Source organism: Spea bombifrons, chromosome 8 (genome assembly GCF_027358695.1).
Source record: "Spea bombifrons isolate aSpeBom1 chromosome 8, aSpeBom1.2.pri, whole genome shotgun sequence".
Classification (NCBI taxonomy): Eukaryota; Metazoa; Chordata; class Amphibia; order Anura; family Pelobatidae; genus Spea; species Spea bombifrons.
The window spans coordinates 16546558-16568195 of NC_071094.1; the positions used below are offsets into that span (position 1 = coordinate 16546558).

The window sequence follows — 21638 nt, forward strand, 5'->3', positions numbered from 1 at the left end:
CCATATTCTTATCAAAAATGGGTCAAATATGTTCCTTAGCATGTGTAACTATAATATTCCACCCATATTCCCCATATAAAAAAGTATTTATAGCCATATTCTTATCAAAAACAGGTCAAATATGTTTCTTAGCATGTGTAACTATAATATTCCACCCATATTCCCCATGTAAAAAAATATTTATAGCCATATTCTTATCAAAAACAGGTCAAATGTTTTCCTTAGCATGTGTAACTATAATATTCCACCCATAATCCCCATGTAAAAAAATAATTATACCCATATTCTTATCAGAAACGGGTCAAATATGTTCCTTAGCATGTGTAACTATAATATTCCACCCATATTCCCCATATAAAAAAGTATTTATAGCCATATTATTATCAAAAACAGGTCAAATGTGTTCCTTAGCATGTGTAACTATAATATTCCACCCATAATCCCCATATAAAAATAATAATACTCCCATATTCCTTTCAGAAAAAGGTCAAATTTGTTCCTTGGCATCTGTAACCATGATATTCCACCCATAATCCCCATGTAAAAATAATAATATTCCCATATTTTTATCAGAAATGGGTCAAATATGTTCCTTAGCATGTGTAACTATAATATTTCATCCATATTCCCATGTAAAAAAATAATTATACCCATATTCTTATCAAAAATGGGTCAAATGTGTTCCTTAGCATGTGTAACTATAATATTCCACCCATATTCCCCATGTAAAAAAATAATTATACCCATATTCTTATCAGAAACGGGTCAAATATGTTCCTTAGCATGTGTAACTATAATATTCCACCCATATTCCCCATATAAAAAAGTATTTATAGCCATATTATTATCAAAAACAGGTCAAATGTGTTCCTTAGCATGTGTAACTATAATATTCCACCCATAATCCCCATGTAAAAAAAATAATTATACCCATATTCTTATAAAAATGGGTCAAATGTGTTCCTTAGCATGTGTAACTATAATATTCCACCCATATTCCCCATGTAAAAAAATAATTATACCCATATTCTTATCAGAAACGGGTCAAATATGTTCCTTTGCATGTGTAACTATAATATTCCACCCATATTCCCCATATAAAAAAGTATTTATAGCCATATTATTATCAAAAACAGGTCAAATGTGTTCCTTAGCATGTGTAACTATAATATTCCACCCATAATCCCCATGTAAAAATAATAATAATATATATTCCCATATTGTGCCAATCAAAACAGGTAAAATATGGTGTTTGCACATACATGTACCATATTATATCAATATGTTGATTACTTAAAATGTTTCTATTATTTCTATAGAATTTACTATGATTCCGTTATAAAACTGTATATATTTCAGCAAGTAAACGGTTAAACATTTGCAGCTTCTTTTTGCGATGTATTCGTTGCAACTTAGTATCAAGAACTACCAAAAAGAACATACTTTGATTTACCATGAGTGTAAAAAGTATACTGACACCTATTGATAGTGCTGAGCATTGCAGCCAATCATCCCATCATCCCATCATCCCCAATATGCTGTTTAGTACGTCCCCCAAGATGGCAGCCGGAGACAGAGAGCACAGGCGGCTGAGGTAAAAGAACTACCACACTCAGAAAAGTGGAAAACAGAAAAGACACTGTAAGGAATGGGCCAAGGGCCCTACACCAAAGACATACAAAGGGCAAAGACCCCTACACCAAAGACAAACAAAGAATTATAAATGAATATAAATATAACTATAAAAATAACTATAAATAAAATATAAAGAAATAAAGCACCAAAATATGTATAATAAGCAAATCCATATAAATATATGTGTGTGTATACATATATCTATATATCTATATATATATATATATATATATATATATATATATATACATATATATATATATATATACATATATATATATATATATATATATGTATATAAATAGCCAAATACCAAGCAGAAAGAATCATAAACTAATGATCTAACCTGCAGCTACAGTGAGCAGCAAAGAAAGAGGAAGATTAGGGATGTTTTAGGGTTTATATGCTGCTATACCTTGTTTTTTTATTGGTTGTTACCAGTGTTATGTTAACTCTTTCTTTGCTGCTGTCGGTGAGAGTAAAGGAAGATATGCAAAATAGGAAGCCTCCTGTCTTGCCTTAAAATTGCCTCTGTCCTTAAGGGGCTAAACATACAGATTATAATCAGAATACAATACAATTGTTAAGTGATTCATTACTTTTCATGTTCAGATAACAAAATGTATAGCACCGGGGAGTTTGATGACACTATATAAGTCATTAATAGTATCACCAGTAACACCAGTATTTGGGTAGTTCTAACATAACATGCATGCAGGTTAAAGTCCAAGATTATTAAAAGCTGCCCGTAATAGACAACCTTGTTCATTTTTAATAGTAATTTGACTTTATTAGACTCATCAGTATGTTATTTATAAATATCAATTGTCTTGCTTCATTTATTAAAAATTCATCATACATTGACATGATGTCAAAAATTAACAATCTAGAAATTATTAAATCATGACATCCTACATTCAGAATAATGACTGGATATAAAACAGGGGATCATTTTAGTTCAGCTTCTGACACCTTCATTACCACCACTTGCAGGGCACCTCTATGGCTTTGATTTTATCATAACAATCATATTAAGAGACTGCAGAGATACTTTTATTTGAAGCCTTAGTTCAAAATTGTCTTTTGGTCACACTGCCCGAGTTAATTTCCATTAGTGCAGCATTGTCCTGTTATGACCTGTGCCTAACACTGTAATTGTGCTCAATTAAGTCCCTAATGTTCATCTTCTAGGGATGTAAAACCCCTTCTTTGCCGCCTTGCCCAAAACGCAAATAGGAAGGCCAGATTTTCTTGTCCCTCCCCTTTGAAGAAGGGTAAGTCTAACATATACAAGGGGAGATGGTAGCGAAAAGGCTAGCTCGCCTCCCCTACCAAAAAGCTGACTCTTCTGGGCATAGGCTCCACTGCTGCATTTACAGTACCTTTCTGCAAGCACTCATACAGTAAGAATAAACATATTAAGTCCAAACAGTAAAAAAAACCTCATTGGCACTTGGGCAAACATGGGATTCACGATGGTGAAAGAAAATATTAAGAACTGTCATTTTAACCCCCACTGATGGTAAACTACAAGGTAATTTACACCTTGCCAAATTAGTTAAACCTATCACAAGGTCAACATACGCCAGCCTAATATGCCACACAAGGGCTACCGTAATTATAACACAATAAAAAAGTCACATTGCAATTATATCTGTTTTTCCATAGGTAATACTTCATTTGCATTCCTACATCATTTGTATCTAAACTTTGTATAAGAAAGGATTATTGCTACCGAGCCTTTGTCTGGTGCCTATAGTATTGGGTTCAACATCCATGACATATTCTATTGTTTGTTGCTCTCGGAGGAAGGTATGGAATTCCAAAACCATATGTATAACAGCAGAGAGAGAGCGAGAGAGAGAGAGAGAGAGAGAAGGGAATTCCTCACCCACGCTATTCACCTCTCCCTAGATTCTACTGCCTCCTTCAAAAGTACTACCATTCACTCTGTTTACACTCTCCCTTTCGCTGCGTGTGCCTTGTGTACGCACAAGGGGAGAGGCAACATGACTTAACTCTTACACCGTTCAATGCTTTTCAGGGCCGTGCCCTGCTATTACTCTCAGAGTCTGTTCAAATAATCGGCCATGAATGGGAACACCATAATGCAATACTGTAAATCAACTTGTAACAAAGGAAGAGCAGCATGAATCGCAATACGTTCATTACGGGGCGAGGTTTTACAACAAATCTCAGAATTTATTGCCAAGCAAACGCGGCTCAAGATAAAATAAGTTGGAATGCGGACGATCTCACGATTTTCTGATCACGTGGAGAACGATTTTGTTCCCTTCTGCAAAAATGACGTCTGCATGTTTATATTGTAAATAAATGAACAGTCTCATTCTGTACGGCACGCTCATTTGTTTCCTCTCATACGCGGTACTGCAGCACCAAAGTATTCAGTGGGATTGTTTATCTCTCTTTATTTAACAACCTAACACATCTTCTTTCATCAACTTGTTGGGTTGGAAACTATATAGAAAACCATCATACTACCAAGAGCGTTCAGGGCAATGCCAGCACAACATAAAAAACAACACTATGACGCAGGTGCTATGAGCCAACCTACAGCTAAAATCCTCTATTCGCGAAGTCTAAATTTAATGGAAATACAGGTCCACCTTCGTATACATCTGCAGACCCTAAAGGCAGCCAATGAAAACAATCTTAGCTGTGGACAACAATAAATAAATTATTTCACCTTGGGATAATATAAAGGAAGAAGACCCACTGAAAAAAGTCATTCCTGACATTTTACCTTCATTACTCCAATAGTTTTCTTTTAAGTTTATAGTAATATATCTACCGTGCTTGTAAGCGCATATGTATTCCTGTAACTGATTTCTAACCCAGTACACAAAATGACAAACACAATTTTAGGATGTTCGTGTAACACCGAATTTTACCATCCATCTATAAGTAATTCTGGAAATAGAGGGTTGGTGGCGGCTTTAAGAAGACACTCAAGCATTATCTACCTAACTTCATGTATGATTCTGTTAGAGAGAAATGCATCATACGTGTACCAAATATCCGCAAACTGAAAGGTTTAATGATTTATTTATAACAAAAAAAATGGAAAGAATAATAACAAACAGTACCTACCTGCTATAACTGCTTGAGACTGCTGCCCTCCCTCGGCTCTCAGCCAAACCTGTAGAGTGAACATATCCCTTGGCAACTCGATACCCGCCTTGAGGCGCAGCTGGTCTCCATCCCCTTTGAAATACAGCGCCGTGCCGGAGGCCAAAGAACCAACACCTTCGTTTGCGTCCCTTTGCTTCCTTCTCTTGTGTACCCTCAGGTGTTCTAAGCTGCCAAGAGATTGCCTACCCCGTGTGAGGCTTGTAGCGCAGGAGCCCCCTGTAACAGTACGAGAGTTGTGTGGATTTCGCACGCTCCTCCGAGCCCGATGTGAGTGCTCGTCCGCTCCACACTGAGAGGCACTTGCCAAGGCTGTATAGAAGAGCCCAAAAGGCAACAACAAACTCCACAGCAGCATCTCCAACAGTCCCCCTCCCTGTTCACAAATATACCCCCGTTCACAACTATACTCTCCCGATCAGCCAGGTTTGTGCTCTCTCCTCCTGGACAGTTAACTTTTTACTCCCTGAAATGTTAAAATGACAGCGCTCTCCTCAGTCTCCTTCTATTTCCTTCCATTAAAAAAGTGTTCAGGGATAATATGTAAAAAAACGAGACATTTTACGTTTAATGTGCACTCTTCTCCATAAAAGATGCTCTAGTCAAATGTATTTTTTCTTTAAAACAGAAGCCTTAAGCCGAAACTCTCTTCTATTCCCCTCCGCTTTCCTCCCTTACAAAATGAAAGAAAAGCCCCCTCCAAGGATGAGTAAACAAGAATATGCTAATTTACTCAAGAGTGCTCCACCTTCCCATTCCTCACAGAATGATTCCTATTAAACTGCAAGAACCATGCCTGATCGATCAAGACCCCCTTACGGACTGACGACTGTTGGATTTTTAATATATTTCTCTGATATTTTCAGATACAATATGCATGGAAGTACAGCTATACAGGCATTTATCCATATTTTGTTGCTGCCTTCCCACTTTCTATACTCATCCTCGTGCACAACATACATTTCTAGTTCTGCTTTACCCCCTTCTGACTTAAAGGAAATGCAACTGCACCTCTGAACATTCTTTAGAAAAATCTCAGTCCCTCTCTCTCAGATTCCAAAAGGGTCTTGAAACTTGATTCTCTCTCTGCCTTTTTCTGCAAATAACAAGCTTTCCCTAGTTTTATCCTTCCTCCCCCTACTTATTATTTTCTTTAAAGTTCTGCAAATCCCCCCCCCTTCAGTCTCCCCCTCCTTTCTCAGTTTAGTTTGTGAGCAGCTAATCCAGAGGTTGCATCAAAAGGTCCTCTTCGTGTTATAGGAAGAAGAGTAACAGATTCAATAGGAATTCCAAATTGTTGCAGGTTGTAGGAAATCGAAGCAGGTTTTTTGGTTTATGGTTTAATTCATGGTGTGTAAATCTAAAAACATCAATATTAATTAAAAATCGTTCCGGAAAAATTAGAATAAAATGAATCAGGAAATATGAGGCAAGGAAAAGACAATTTGAGTTGAGTTTGCTTTCCGTTTTAACAGCTATCCTTCTCTATACTGGGACTTTTTCCAGCTTCCTGCATTTTCTAATGCTGCTTCACTCCTAAAATGATCTCAGCAGCACCCCCAAACGGATGTAAGCAGTATTTGATATTTTGTGTATTCCCACGGCAGCCTCTTTGCCATGAGCTCATCAACTAAAAGCATCTATAGACGTCAGCTGAATCTTTATTCCAATTGATCCCAACATGACTGTGCACTAAAATACCAATACCGTGTTAATTTACAATTTCCCGGAAGGGATATATAACCCTGCAAGTTTATAGAATACAGTATAACATTTCAAAAAGGTAATGTTTGTATATATTGATGTAGCAATTAGGGTATCGTAGCATAGACACACGGTCTACTCCTAGTTGAAAATAGGACACTAACTATACCATAAACTCTTCTAAATTATTTTGAAATGTTTTCGCAGTCACAAGGACTTTGCAGTGGCTCTCCAAGTATTGAAAACACATTTTTAATACCCGTCTCAATAAGATTCCGTGACCAGATGGTCCAGGGATGCTAATGTAAAATGTAAATTGCAGTGTTGCAAAAAAATATATGCCGCACAGCACCATGCATTTTTTATAAACTCCGCCACTGTTCAAGTAGCCCTCTGGTCACCTTATCATAAATACACTTACTTGCCAGGGTTGTAAGAATATCATTAGTGGTACTATATATATATATATATATATATATATATATATATATAACAATTTAAGAATCCATAAAATAGAACAGTGTAGGGAGTCTGTGTATAACAAATTATATTTGCAGATTCTAAGATTGTATATATTAACAATAAATAGTTAAATAAAGCTTTAATAACCTAAATCTGCAAGTAGAAGTTGTTATACACAGGCTTCCTATACTGTTTCCCTTTTATAGATGGTCAAATTGTTTATTACGTTAAAACACATTTGTATACTATTGTTTACTATGATATTACAAATTGTGCTCCCTCCTTATTTATTTGTAGGTGTTTCGGTTTAATAACCAAAAAAACCCAAAACTGTTATATTTTGTAACATGGGAAATATATATGCTATATTTGTAGGTAACCATTTGAAGAAAAAATAACTTTTCTTAATATGATCACACTAAAGTATAAAAAACAATGCAATGCATCATAAAACATGATGATGATATCTTTGATGATTAAAATATTCTCAAGGTATAATAAATCAAGAGCAAAGAAAAGGTCTGAATCGCTAGTCTAATGGCAACATACTGAGGGGTTCTGGTTTCTAAGCTAATAACATTATAAGACCTACATCACGTACAAAATCATCCATAAATAAGTATCGCTGTACAAAATAAAAATAGAACAAGCGGTGGCTATTGGCAAGGAACAAGCGGTGGCTAGCGGCTAATAAACGAGTAGGGGAAACAAAAATTATGAAACTCACACGTGCCAACTCACGCTTCCCAGATGTAGTAACCGGCTTTGTCAGAACAATTCAATTTAATAAAGAAAAAGTCCAATCTACTAGATGATGTATTGAACATCAACTGGCTATAACAGGGGTGTCCAACATGCGTACTTCTCACTCCGGCTCGTCTGACTACCTGCTTTCGTTCCAGCCCTGGCTTGTCTATTGGTATAGGCTCCTGAATTACAATTTGGCTTTGTTTGCCTGCTTTTTTAATAAAGGTGTTTTGCACTATACATTTTGTGTTCATCTGGTTCTTGATCCATAACATTACACAAGGGCTATGAACCCAGAAGGTGCAGGCAATCCACCAAACGGTTTTGTCAAGCTGGGCCAGGTAGACCAGCGCATGGACCAGTTTGTGTCAGCCCTCTAGGCCTCGTTGTTCTGTACTGCTCATCTGGCTCCACCATCTCATCTGCGCAGGCTGCCTCTTTAGCTGCTTCAACTTCCACTCCGTCCGCTCACTAGTGACTTCAATGTTGCTAGAAGCATGACTGAGTATGCTTCGCTTCCCCATAGTTATGGGGCAACCTTGATCAGTGCAGAGGTTTTCTGAACCAGGTCAGTAACTATCTGGAGATGGTACCTCAGGCCTTCCCATCTGATAAGCATAAGGTGGGCTTCTGTCAAGCATCACAGAGTCCCAAAGACCGCAAGGCGTGGCCACCCCTTTAAGAGGCCTGGCTGGACTCAAACTCACTGATGTGTCATCACCTAGTTCTGTTATGGACTGAACCCCGCCTCTGTGACCTGGCCTCGTCAACAGGTCTTAAAAGATCAGCCTCACCGCCAGCCCAGTATCTGGTCATTGTTTTTGCTTCTGGATGTGCTGTTATTATATGCCCAATTCCCTGGACTCTGACCTCTGCTTTGATACACCATTTGTGAACCCTGTCGGCCGGCCCTGACCTCTGCTTATGTTTGACTCTGCTTCTCGATATCCCCTGTCTGTACTGCGTACCTGTTTTGCTCCATGCACACTCTCACTGCTTAAGTGATTTCCCCATACTGTCACTCTGAGCGGTGTTATTTTGCAAAGGTGTGTGCCATCTCCTGCTACTGGGCTCCAACTCCTGTTAAGTCCTTACAGCTTCGTAATTTCCTTACTCTCGGACAGGATCTTGGAATGGGCTTATCCCCTTTGGGAAATGCAGAAAACTATAGTACGCAATTTAAGTTTGTTGTGTCCTTTAACTCCTTGATGACAATTGGCAGTCCAGGCAAAAATAGTCAGTTAATGACATCTGATGTGCCAGGACCGTCATGATTTTAAACAGGTGTAGAAAATGATCTACTGTCGATTTCTTCACCTATGGCCCCTCTCCGGGACCTCAACGTCCACCATACGTCCACCATAGAAGGCATGGAGGTGTGTCGCACAACAGCATGAGGAACCTCACTTAGGACTGAGCCTAGCCTAGAAGATACCTCACATACACATACACACATACACATACAGGATCCGCCCCAGTGCCAAATACTCTAGGTACAACCCTGGAAATAGGTAACAGAAAAATCTGTAAGAATATCAAAATTACATATTTGTGGAGAGAAGACAACTCAGAGTATTTCACTAGGTATTTGGACACTTATCATGTAGCCATATACTTTAAATTGTATCTCCCTAGGAAAAACTTTGGATTTAGGGATAACAGTAGACAACAGACTTAGTAACAGTGTGCAATCCCATTCAGCAGCTGGAAAGGCTAATAAAATACTGGCATGTATAAAATGGGGTATTGATTGACAGAAGAAGGATATCATCTTGCTTCTTTTTAAGTCAATGATAAGACCTCACCTTGAAAAAGCGGTGCAATTCTGATTACAGGTCCTTACAAAATACATTATGGAACTAGAAAAAGTGCAAACGAGGGCTGCAAAATGAATAAGGTGTTTTTAGAATGTTATTTTTTAAAACAGACAAACAGACTAAAAAACTCACATGTATATACTTTAAGCTAGAAAAACTGTCTTAGGGGGGATCTTTGAACATTGTATAAACGTATATACATAATATAAAGAACAGTGATCTGTTTATTAATAGAAATGTACAAAGAACAAGAGGTTATCCTCTGAGACTGGAAGAGCAAATATTCCATACACAACAAAGGAAGGGATTCTTTACAGTAAGGGCAATACATGAATGAAATTCACTGCCAAGAGAGGTGGTGCTGCCATATAATATGAACAAGGGTAAAAGGAAACAGAATACAATACAGGGCCTGAGGGGATGTAATGAGTCTGGAGGGAAATATGACTTGGTGCTTGGGGCTAAGATACGGTCTAAGGAAAAGGCATATGACAGGGGTAGGGGATCTGAGAGTGGGCTGTGGATATTACACTAGAGGCTGGGTATATGACAGGGGCAAGGGATTTTACAGGAGACTGGGGAAAGGGATGTGATATTGGCAAGATATTTGGCAGGGTGGGATTATGACATGAGGGATATGTAATGGTGAGATGGGAAGATGGTGAGGTGTAAAACAAGGGTGAGATGTTAATAATCAGGTATAAAACATATGGGAGATATAATAGTGGGGATTACACCAAGAAAAAAGAGATGAGTCATTTAATAAAAAAAGTTAAGGAAAGACAAAGAAAGAGAATTTAAAAAAAAAAAAGTTGAATCAAAAATGAAATGATGGAAAAGTAAATTGAGAGGGATAGAAAAGATGATGGAAACGTAAAGGAGAGGGTTGATAGAAAACAATAAGGGGACGACTTTAAGGAGGGGCTTAATAAATACATTTGGGCAAAAGAGTAATGGATGGAGAATTTCAGAAATTAGGCCAAAATAACCAAGTGGAGAAATTCTCCAATTAAGTTGTTATTCCAGCTCGGCTCTTTTTGTCTTAATTTTCTCTCAAAATTCTTGAAATTGAAATTCACTATACCATTCTTGATTATTCATCCAATACAGATCTGGACTTTCCTTTAAGAAATAATGAATATTCCCTGTTCCATTTATAATCCATTGTGCTGTTTCCTGGATCATAAGAGATCCTCAACATGAATTTCTCAGAATGCATAGTCAACTAATATACTAATCACTGCAACCATCACTAACATAAATTGACTCATTCACTCTATAGGTAACAACCATTTTTGGGATATATTATTGGTTTGTCACGGTCAGGACTACTTGCCAAGCCGTGACTGTGTGGAGGACGTGGGCGTGAAGGGGTTAATAGCACCAGGCCTCTGGATTTACTAACGTCACCCCTTAACAAGGCATTTGTTACACCAAATTAACCCCCAAATCCTGCCTGTATCCCCCCCAGATAGTCTGCCACAACACGATTTTGATACCGGATATGTGAGAAATCCGAATTAGAACATTTATCTCTCTCTCTCTCTCTCTCTCTCTATATATATATATATATATACAATATACATACATATATATATATATATATATATATATATATATATATATATATATATATATACAAATATATATATATATCAACCCACCCCGAGCAACCAACATATATATATCCTGTAGAATTTAACAACAATACGGTAACGTGTTATCCTCTCTTAGGGTTTGTGGATATCAATACTAGAGCCCAAAGACAGATTTGGATTATGAATATTTTAATAACAAAAAGACAAAGATTACACAGTGCCACAATTACAAAAAACAAGACATACAAAATAAAAATAAAACAGGCAAACGGCAAACAGTTCTTAAAAACGTAAACACAGGATCCTCACTCACGAGTTTCTCCAATAAGTAGGCCTGTGGGAACTCCTTAAGTCCATATGTTTTCTTATGATGTTGTTCCGATCAGAGTATATCATGGAGTTCTGCTTTGAGGGGGCTGCATTGCCCCTAAATCAGACTCTGTTTCAAGAAAACACCCCTCTGACAACATGACCAATTATATGACACCTTTTCCAAGAATTGGTTCCCATCTTTGATCTCCCAATAAATTATGGTGGGGTAAAGGTGATGGAAACCCCTCCACTTAAGATAGGAATGGAATTCCTATAACTAAGGATCCTTATCAGTTAGGCCATGAATCACCACAGGGGTCCTTTGGGAAGATGACACCTCTTACCAGAACAGATACAGAGGGCATGCACAAAGAAACACATTTAAATCAACATTAGATTAACTCATTGAATGCTTAAACAAAGAAACTAACCACCTCTGCTGGGTTACCCTTCCATGCATCCACTATATTCCATGAGCCGATCATGACAGCATAGTCAACTAATATACTAATCACTGCAACCATCACTAACATAAATTGACTCATTCACTCTATAGATACCAACCATATATGGGATATATTATTGGATAAGGGGATATAGGAGGCCAACAATGTATACCACTTTGAGTAGTGTAGTGGATGCACAGATTTGATCAGCAGGATTATACCTTACACAGCCTTAAAGGAGGCTTTTATTGGAGAAGACTGCTGATCAGCAGAAATATAGAATGCAAAGTCAATAAATGTGCTAATCACTGCAACCATATATACCACAAATTGACTAACATTATTTTTTTAGGTACCAACCATGTATGGGATATGTTCTTGGACAAGGGGACACAATTGGCTAACCATGTATTCCACTCTGAGTAATGCAGTGGAGGAGCTGTTCAGCAGCATTCTCCCTTACAGTAATTTAAATGTGGGAAAAGGGAAACTGCAGTAAGTTCCTGACGAAAAAGAGGGTTTGACTGCCTGTTAGTTGAAAAAAAAATTATACATCAGCATGTGAGTATGGAGGGACAATTACCTGAACCCTCTGTGACATATTGTGACACAAAAGGCATCTCTGCCTATGAAATCCCCTCATTCCCAAATAAATAAAAAGAGCAAATGAGCTAACTTCTTCCAGTGGGTAAATTACCCCAGACACGCAAAGGGTTAAATGTGTAATGTGTAACTTGCCCACTTTTCTTTATGTCACTGCAGTTTTATGGGTTTTTCTCTCAATGCACATCTAGATCACTTTCAAAACAACCCATTAAGATTAAATTTTAATTTATTAATAAAATATTAATGTCGAACTGGCACTTGTGCAACAAATTCCGGGCAGGATATGTGAAGTACTTACCAAACGGACATCTTGTTATCTTTTTAAAAAACATTACTGAGTAAATTATGTGGATACATTATTATAATAGAATTACAACTCCAACATTATCATTTTCAACATCTGTCCTCTATTAGCAAACTAGTAGTAAATATGCCATTTATCATTCCATATATTTTTAAAAAATGTTTAAAATTAAGATAAATATACATAACAGTATTGAGAATTTAATTTTTCTTAAAAAGTATTACATTTCTTATTGAACTGACAATAAACCTAAATCATGAGTGTGTGAGTCTTGCAACCTCTCTTTGAAATAAAAAAAAAACATGACTAATCTGCTGCTGATGAACTCACTGTTGGTATATTTTGTCTAGCCATTGAAAGCATCCTGGAATACTGTGTTCCATACATCAATTAGAAACTGAAGTACAGCACAGTTTAATTTATATAAACTACTCTATTATTTAAGTGGGAATGCTCTTTGTAATCACAGTTTCTTGTTTCCTTTCATTAAGACATTAATAAAACATAACACATTATGCCTCATGTTTATTAATAGTGTGTATTTGTAGGGTGGGAACTAGACACTGGTAATTTGTCTTTGTTTATAAATACAGCTAAGCCATTGCTGCCACCACATAAATTGACAGAAAATCGAGCACAGAGCTCGACCAAATCTTAACTGGACTCAACAGTGAAACATAAAAACACAGGTATAACTTCTAAACAGCCTGAATAAACCTTATAGAATTATCATACATTCTACAGTATGGCCACACAGAAAAAAGCTGACCATAGAAAATCTTGCCTCTAAATGATTCAATGAGAAACAAAGCATGTCAAGCACGGATTAAATGATGTAAAGCACACCACCACTGGAAACGTGTTCTCTGGAGATATGAATTACGCTTCTCTGTTTGAGTGAGTCTGGGTTTGGCGGATGCCAGCAGAATGTTACCTGGCATCGTGCCAACTGTAAAGTTGGGTAAAGATATAATGGTATCAGGTAGACTTTTGTATTCGAAATCGTATGAATATCATATTTACAGAATTTTGGTAAATTCGGTGATTCGTATGAAGCCCCAAAAATGAGGCTGTTACTCCTTCGGTACCGGAAAGGTGCGGACGGACGTCTGCTCGCACCCGCCAGTCTCAGAAATCTATACTTACCAGGGCACGGTCCTCCTCTGGTCCTGCTGACATCATAGGGGGCGCAGCTAGGCAGGGCTGGAGGCTTGCTGCAGTGATGTCATCTGAGGGGCGATAACAACAAATGAGAAAGCTTTGGGAATTGTTATAGACAACAAACTAGGCAACAATGTGCAATGTCAGTCAGCAGTTGCTATGGCCAGTAAGGTATTGTCGTGTATAAAAAGGGGTATCGATTCGTGGGATAAAAATCTAATTTTGCCTCTGTATAAATCAATGGTAAGGCCATACCTTGAATATGCTGTGCAATTTTGGCCACCTATTCTAAAGAAGGATATCATAGCATTAGAAAGGGTGCAGAGGCGGGCTACATAATTAATAAAATGAATGGAGCAATGAAGAAATTTAAATCTGTTTAGTTTAGAAAATCGGCACTTCAGAGGGGATAGGATAGCATTATATAAATATATTCAGGGCCAATACAAACCATTGTGTGGAAATCTGTTCATAAACAGGACTGTGCATAGGACACGTGGTCTGGAAGAAAGGAGATTTAGTCTAAGGCAGAGGAAAGGGTTTGTTACAGTAATGACAATAAGGATGTCGAATTCTCTGCCTGCCGAGGTAGTTTTAGGTAAATCATATTTTATTGTTTTCAAAGACATAGAAACATCAAACAAATAAGTTTGGGAGAGATAAAACAAACGGTGAATATAACAGAAAATAAAATGAAATAGACCAGAAAAGTAAAAAAAAAAAAAAAAAAAAAAAAAAAAAATGCTTGAAGTACACACTGGAGCACAGACAGACACCGCTCTGTACTGCCAGAATAAACCAAGAATGAGCATGGTGTAAAGCATTGTGGTTAATATGTAAAGGAATCAAGCTCCAACAAAGAGTGAGAGGATATATAAAAAAAAAAAAAAAAAAAAAATTATATACACACATACATATATACACATACAAATATACACACATATATATACACACATACATATACATGTATATGCACACATACATACATACATACACATACATACACATTAAAAGGGGGGGCCCACAAACACAGAGAACAGAGAGGGTAGGGAGATGGGAAGAGGAGGAAGGAGGGGAAAGAGGGAGAGAGGGAAAGTCTGGAAAAAAAAAAAAAAAGGAAGAGAGCACCTAGTGGAAGGAATGGCAATGTCCAAGTAGGTCAGGGCCAAGGCGAGTCAAAGGTGTAACAGCCGAAGGAGGTCCGACAAGACCGCAGAGGACTGGAAGGTAATCCAGCATGTCCAGGTCCCCGTGTAAGCCTCCATCCTGTCGAAGGACAGGTGGAGCAACTCCTCCATTCAGGCAATGCGCCGCATTAAGAAGATGCCGTATAACTGAGCGTTTCATGGTACCCAAGGACCTCTCGGAGTGAAGAAGGAGACCCAGAGTCGGGGAAGGCGCTATTGATTTGCCCACAACCTCCCCCAGACAGCGAAAAACACCCGCCCAGTAGGACTTCAAGCGGCCGCATTCCCACCAAATATGCAGGTAGGTACCAGGTTCGAGGCCGCACCTCCAGCAGGACGGATCACTTCCCGGCAAAAACCTGCTAACAGCCACAGGGGTACGATACCACAGGGTCAAGAGCTTGTATGCAGTCTCCTGGACCCTGGAAGCGATGGAGCATTTGTGCGTCAAGAGAGGACGACACCAAGGGCAGATTCCCAGAATCCCATAAACGACGGGGACACCGAAGAGTCCTGCAGCAGATCCCACCACCAGATCCCACCCCTGGGCAAAGTCTCCCTCCCTGCGAGATGTTCAAAAGGGGTCAGCTCTCTCTTGAGATTATGTTTACACGGAAGTGAAGTGACATAGCGCGCAATCTGATTATAGCGGAAGCACTGCAGCATGGAGCGTGGAGCAGTGGGAGAAGCCCTTTCGAAACATACAGGGGCCGACCCATCCCAGACCTCAGACAGCTTCAAAGTGGGGGACAGACCTAGAGACTCCAAGGAGCCCCTCTCCAGTCCCGGAACAAAATCCGGGTTACCAGCTATGGGAGTCAGAGGAGATGGACCCACCAATCCGCCTCCGGCGCCAAACTCCCAAGGAGGCACACACAAAGGGGTTCGAACAAAACGCGAGCCGGAGAGCACCAGGACGAAGCCCAATGACAGATGACAAGGGAAATGGCAAGGAGGCCTGCTCCATCTCAATCCATATCTTAGGGGCAGGGTGAAATCTCCACTCGAGTAGTCGGAGCAAGTGGGCAGCGCAATAGTAGCGAAAGAAATCAGGAAGGGAGAGACCACCCCTGTCCTTTGGGCGCGTGAGCACCGAATACCTCAATCTGGGGAGCCTCCCCCTCCATACGTAGCGAATGATAAGAGTGCGGAGCTCAGAGAAGAACGACCTCGGGACACAAATCGGCAAGGCCTGAAAGTAGTTTTATCGGAGTCTGTACATACATTTAAACAGCAACTGGATGAATACTTGGAAAAACATAATATTCAGGGATATAATCTTTAATGGGGAAAAAAGCTTATTCATTCAAGGAGAAATCTGGCTGCCATTTTGGGATCAAAAAGGAATTTTTTCCCTGGTTAGTGTAAAATTGGAAAGAGCCAAACTGTTTTTTGCCTTCTTTTGAATCAACAGCAACAAATAAACAGATATAGGAAAGGCTAAACTTGATGGAGGCATGTCTTTTTCCAGCCTATGTACCTATGTAACTATGTAATATGCATTATAAAGCTAAAAAGCCTTATTTTTTCTCAGTGAAAAATGAGTGCAACCCACACACACATACATTTCTGATGAAGTGGCCCACTGAAGAAAAAACTTGGACACCCCTGCCCTAGGAGCTTCCCTCCCCACTTGTCTCATGACCTGTCACTCCTCTGACACTTTAAGCTCAGCGGCATGTCCAATAGTAGTGATTAACTACTTTTCCAAAGGTAAAGCCTAGCCCCCAAATCACGGTAACCATGATTCCTGCTCCTTCATTACCACTAGCCCCACCACCACCACCACCACCACAGACACTGCAGTTTCAAACCTTAAGTCAATGCGCTGTGACCGCACCGGAGAGTGGTCACAACCGCCACTGCGAGTGAATTTGCCACTCACAAGATTGGGCCGCTCTGTAAAAAAAATACCAAAGTTGGAAAAGTTTGCCAGAGTGTCTCCAGACCCTCTACAGAACTCTGGCTCCACTTGCAGGTTGAATACAGGTACTGCATTCAACCATGCAAGTCAATGGAGCCAAGCTTTTTAATCACTATGTGATTAGTAAAATATTTTAAAAATAATAAAAAATAAATATGGGGAAAAAAGTTTAAAAAAAAAAAGTGGTAACATTTAAAAATAATTATAGTTAACAGAGGAACGCCCAAAAATAATAAAATAAAAAAATAAATAAAATAAAGTTTATTATTATGAGCAAGTGCTAAAATTAGTGCTGTATCTAACCAAAAATCTTGACATGGAAATGTGACATGACATGTTAAAGTAAAAGCATTTCAAATACCCAAGGGATGTCTAATTTAAAAAAATGAATGGTTTGATGGGGTAAATTGGAGTGGCTGGGCTCAAAGATAGGGCATAAGCACAGACTGACCAAAATGGGGGGGGGGACACTTGCCAAATGTGGCCTTTTAACCCCAAACACCAGAAAAACCAATTCATGGGTGGTATCATTGTACTTGGGAGATGTTGATAAAACATCTTTTTATCAAAGATGTTTGATTTTGGTGTATACCTGGAGCTATAAATTTATACCTGAAGTATAATTTGTGTGAAAAAAAATTACTACCACAAACTGTGGCAAAGGCTGGTGGTAGAATCTCATGCATGGAAAGGGTTAAAATACTACCGTTTGAAATACCTTGGGGTGTCTTGTTTTTAAAACATATGGTTTGATGGGATAAATTGGAGAAGCCGGCTTCAACGATGGCCCTATTAGGACATGAGGGCAGTAGGACCAGATGTAGAAGTTCCAAGTTAAAAAATGCGCACTTCCTAAATGTGGCGTTTTACCTCCCAAACAACCCGACAAACCCATGCATGGGGGTATCACTGTCCTTGGGAGCACTGTTCCCTCTAAGGTGTGCGCTTGTGCGCGCGCACATAGGTTTTGATGAGAGCGCACACGAAGAAAAATTGTGCGCACAACGGCTTTAACAAAGAAAAAAAAAGAAAAAAATAAATCCTTTACCGTGATTCGGCAGGCAGGCAGTCATCCATCCATCCATCCAACCGCAATCAGTGAGACAGACACGCGACGTCGCGACGTCGTGACGTCGTGACGTCGTGACGTCACACGTCACGCGTCTGTCTTTTTAAAAGCTCGGGGGCAGTCCGTTGCAGAGGCAGAGGTGTGGAGAGAGCTGAAGTACGCTGACCGCTTTCTGCACGAGCCTGGTGAATTTATGGTTTGCGGTGAGTATTCTCTCTCTATTGTGCTCCTCTGGTCTTTTATTTATTGTTCATTATATTATTTCTTTAAAAAAAAAATCCTACCTTTCCTCACTATGTTGAGCAAATACCCATATATGTTCTGGTGCAAATTGTGCTTTCTTTATTATTTAATTATTATTATTTACCTCCGATTTCCCGTTTTTTTTTTCTTGTGTGTTTTTTTTTTTTTTTTTTTTTACTTTTTAATTTGTGTATCACATTAGGACAATATTTCACAAAACCAAAGATTGTCTCCTGTTATTTTTGCCTGTAGAATCTATGTAAAAATCAGCAGAAATTTAGTTTTGTATTTTTTTTTTTTACTTGCTGACTGCCCCCCCCAAGTGCGTATGCTGACTGCCCCCCCCAAGTGCGTATGCTGACTGCCCCCCCCACGTGCGTATGCTGACAGTTTGGCGGGAATTCAGGGCGTTCTAGCTCAGGCCTCATTTATTGACACCTAGCAGGTTTTGGCGTCTTAATGATTATTTTTATAGGCAAATGGACGCCTATAAAAATAATCATTAAGACGCCACAATTGTCATTATGTTTGTAGCCACTGTTCCAGACTTCCAGCCACAGAACAGAAGCCCTAGCCAGCCAGTGCCACCAGCATCTAAAGGAAATGTGTTTTCATGGGTGAGTCTAGTACTACTATTGGATAATTATATTTGTCTGCAGTGCTGAATCTTACTGTTTGTGCCTCCTGTGTAAAATAAATAAATAAAAATAAAAAATATAAATCCCATTAGTAAGCTTTATTTTTAATGTTTGGAAACACTGCTTATTTATATATCACATTATTGGGTAAATCATTTGCTTTTGCCTCCATTGTATAGTTTGCAGATTTTCCATCATAATTTTTTTAATGTTTAAGAAACATTAATATATAAAAAATACTGTCCTGCAGATTGCTGTTTGATGTTAGATGAAATAGCCCTCAATTGCCTGACCAAGAGACCAACCTGAACATTCAAGCCACACTGTCCAATACTTCATTTGGCTGTCTGCCTGATCTACTGCAACTCTGCACGGTAAGTAGTAAACTCACCCAAACCCTGTACACTGTTTTCCCCCTTTTTTTCTTTATTTTCCTCCTACAGAAATCATTGTTTTCTTATTTAATATATAAAAATACTGTCCTGCAGATTCCTGCAGATTGCTGTTGGATGTTAAATGAAATAGCCCTCAATTGCCTGACCAAGAGACCAACCTGAACATTCAAGCCACACTGTCCAATACTTCATTTGGCTGTCTGCCTGATCTACTGCAACTCTGCACGGTAAGTAGTAAAGTCACCCAAACCCTGTACACTGTTTTCCCCCTTTTTTTCTTTATTTTCCTCCTACAGAAATCATTGTTTTCTTATTTAATATATAAAAATACTGTCCTGCAGATTCCTGCAGATTGCCGTTTGATGTTAGATGAAATAGCCCTCAATTGCCTGACCAAGAGACCAACCTGAATATTAAGCCTCACTGTCCAATGCTTCATTTGGCTGTCTGCCTGATCTACTGCAACTCTGCACGGTAAGTAGTAAACTCACCCAAACCCTGTACACTGTTTTCCCCCTTTTTTTCTTTATTTTCCTCCTACAGAAATCATTGTTTTCTTATTTAATATATAAAAATACTGTCCTCCAGATTCCTGCAGATTGCTGTTGGATGTTAAATGAAATAGCCCTCAATTGCCTGACCAAGAGACCAACCTGAACATTCAAGCCACACTGTCCAACGCTTCATTTGGCTGTCTGCCTGATCTACTGCAACTCTGCACGGTAAGTAGTAAACTCACCCAAGACCCTGTACACGTTTCCCCCTTTTTTTTCTTTATTTTCCTCCTATAGAAATCATTATTTTCTTTAATATATAAAAATACTGTCCTCCAGATTCCTGCAGCCTGCCATGTGATGGGAAATGAAATAGCCCTCAATTGCCTGACCAAGAGACCAACCTGAACATTCAAGCCACCCTGTCTAGTGCATCATTTGCCTGTCTGCCTGATCTACTGCAACTTGGACAACTACAGGTTTTTCAGGATCTCCTGGGTTTTGATATTAGCCTTGCATTGTTCATTCACTATTTCAGTTTACTTTTGTCTAGTTCAAAATCTTTTTTTTTCATACATTTAAGTGACTCAGTCATGGCAAAGCGCAAAAGAACAGCAAGTTCTTTTAAAGTAGAATGGCTAAATGAAATTGTAGAAACAGCTACCCCAAAAGCCCATGAGGCTATGAACATACCGCTGCGTGAAGTTTTTTTTTATGATTTAGAAAATGGACTTCGATGTCTGTATTGTCATGATGCAAAAGTTTCTGGTGATTTTGCTACTGGTAAGAAATGGGATGATAGCTGGAAGCTTGACTTTTTGAAACGTCATTTAGCAAGTAAATCACATATGGAGGGTGTATTGAAGCTTCGACAACAAAACCAGTCACTACCCGCTACAGGCGTGCTACGCATGCTACGTGAAAGTGCGGAAGACAAAGAGCGAAAACGAACAAACCCAGATATAATCAAAGTTCTTATAGACAACGTGTTGTTGGCTGTTAAAATGAATAGCTCGTTAAATTCAGTTCGACACATTAATGAACATATGGTAAAGTATGTGCAAATGACAGATAGCTGGCGAAGTAAAAACTATGCGTTTGAATTTCTTGAATCTATCAACTATGTTGTTCAGAAAGACATGTTAGAAGAAGTAGCATCAGCAGCTTTTCACACGTTAACAGTTGATGAAACCACTGACATATCTGTCACCAAATGTCTTATTCTTTATTTCAAATTCCGATCTAAACATTGTAATGTGTATAAAACTGTATTTGGTGGAATTATTCATTTGCATGCATGCGATGCTCCTTCTATTGTTTTGGCAATTAAGAAGTTTTATAAAGAAAAGAAACTTGACCTTCATAAAATGGTGATGTTTACGTCCGATGGTGCCTCAGTAATGTTGGGAAAAGTTAATGGTGTAGCGGCGCGACTAAAAGAGAGCATTCCACACTTAGTTCAGCAACACTGTGTTGCTCATCGTGAAGATCTGGGCATTTGTGATGCATGGAAACAAGTACAATTAATAAGAGATGTTGATACTTTAATGAGAACGATTTATACAGTGTTTTCAAGATCATCTGTTAAAAGATGCAAATTTAAGGAAATCGCAGAGGCCACTGAAAATACTGCTGTTGCTTTCAAACCACTCAATGAAGTCAGATGGTTATCTAGACACTTTGCATTGCTAGCAATAATAAAAAATTATGATGGACTTATCAAATACTTTTCAGAAGATAAGTCAA

General features: G+C 38.7%; 1 long non-coding RNA gene across 1 annotated transcript; it reads left to right on the forward strand.

Moving 5' to 3' along the window:
• Nucleotides 1–18898: 18898 nt before the first annotated feature.
• On the forward strand, nt 18899–19809 carry LOC128503063 (uncharacterized). The gene is made up of 4 exons (XR_008355197.1): nt 18899–18982; nt 19254–19377; nt 19502–19625; nt 19750–19809. It is a non-coding gene; the product is annotated as an uncharacterized LOC128503063 (long non-coding RNA).
• Nucleotides 19810–21638: the final 1829 nt, after the last annotated feature.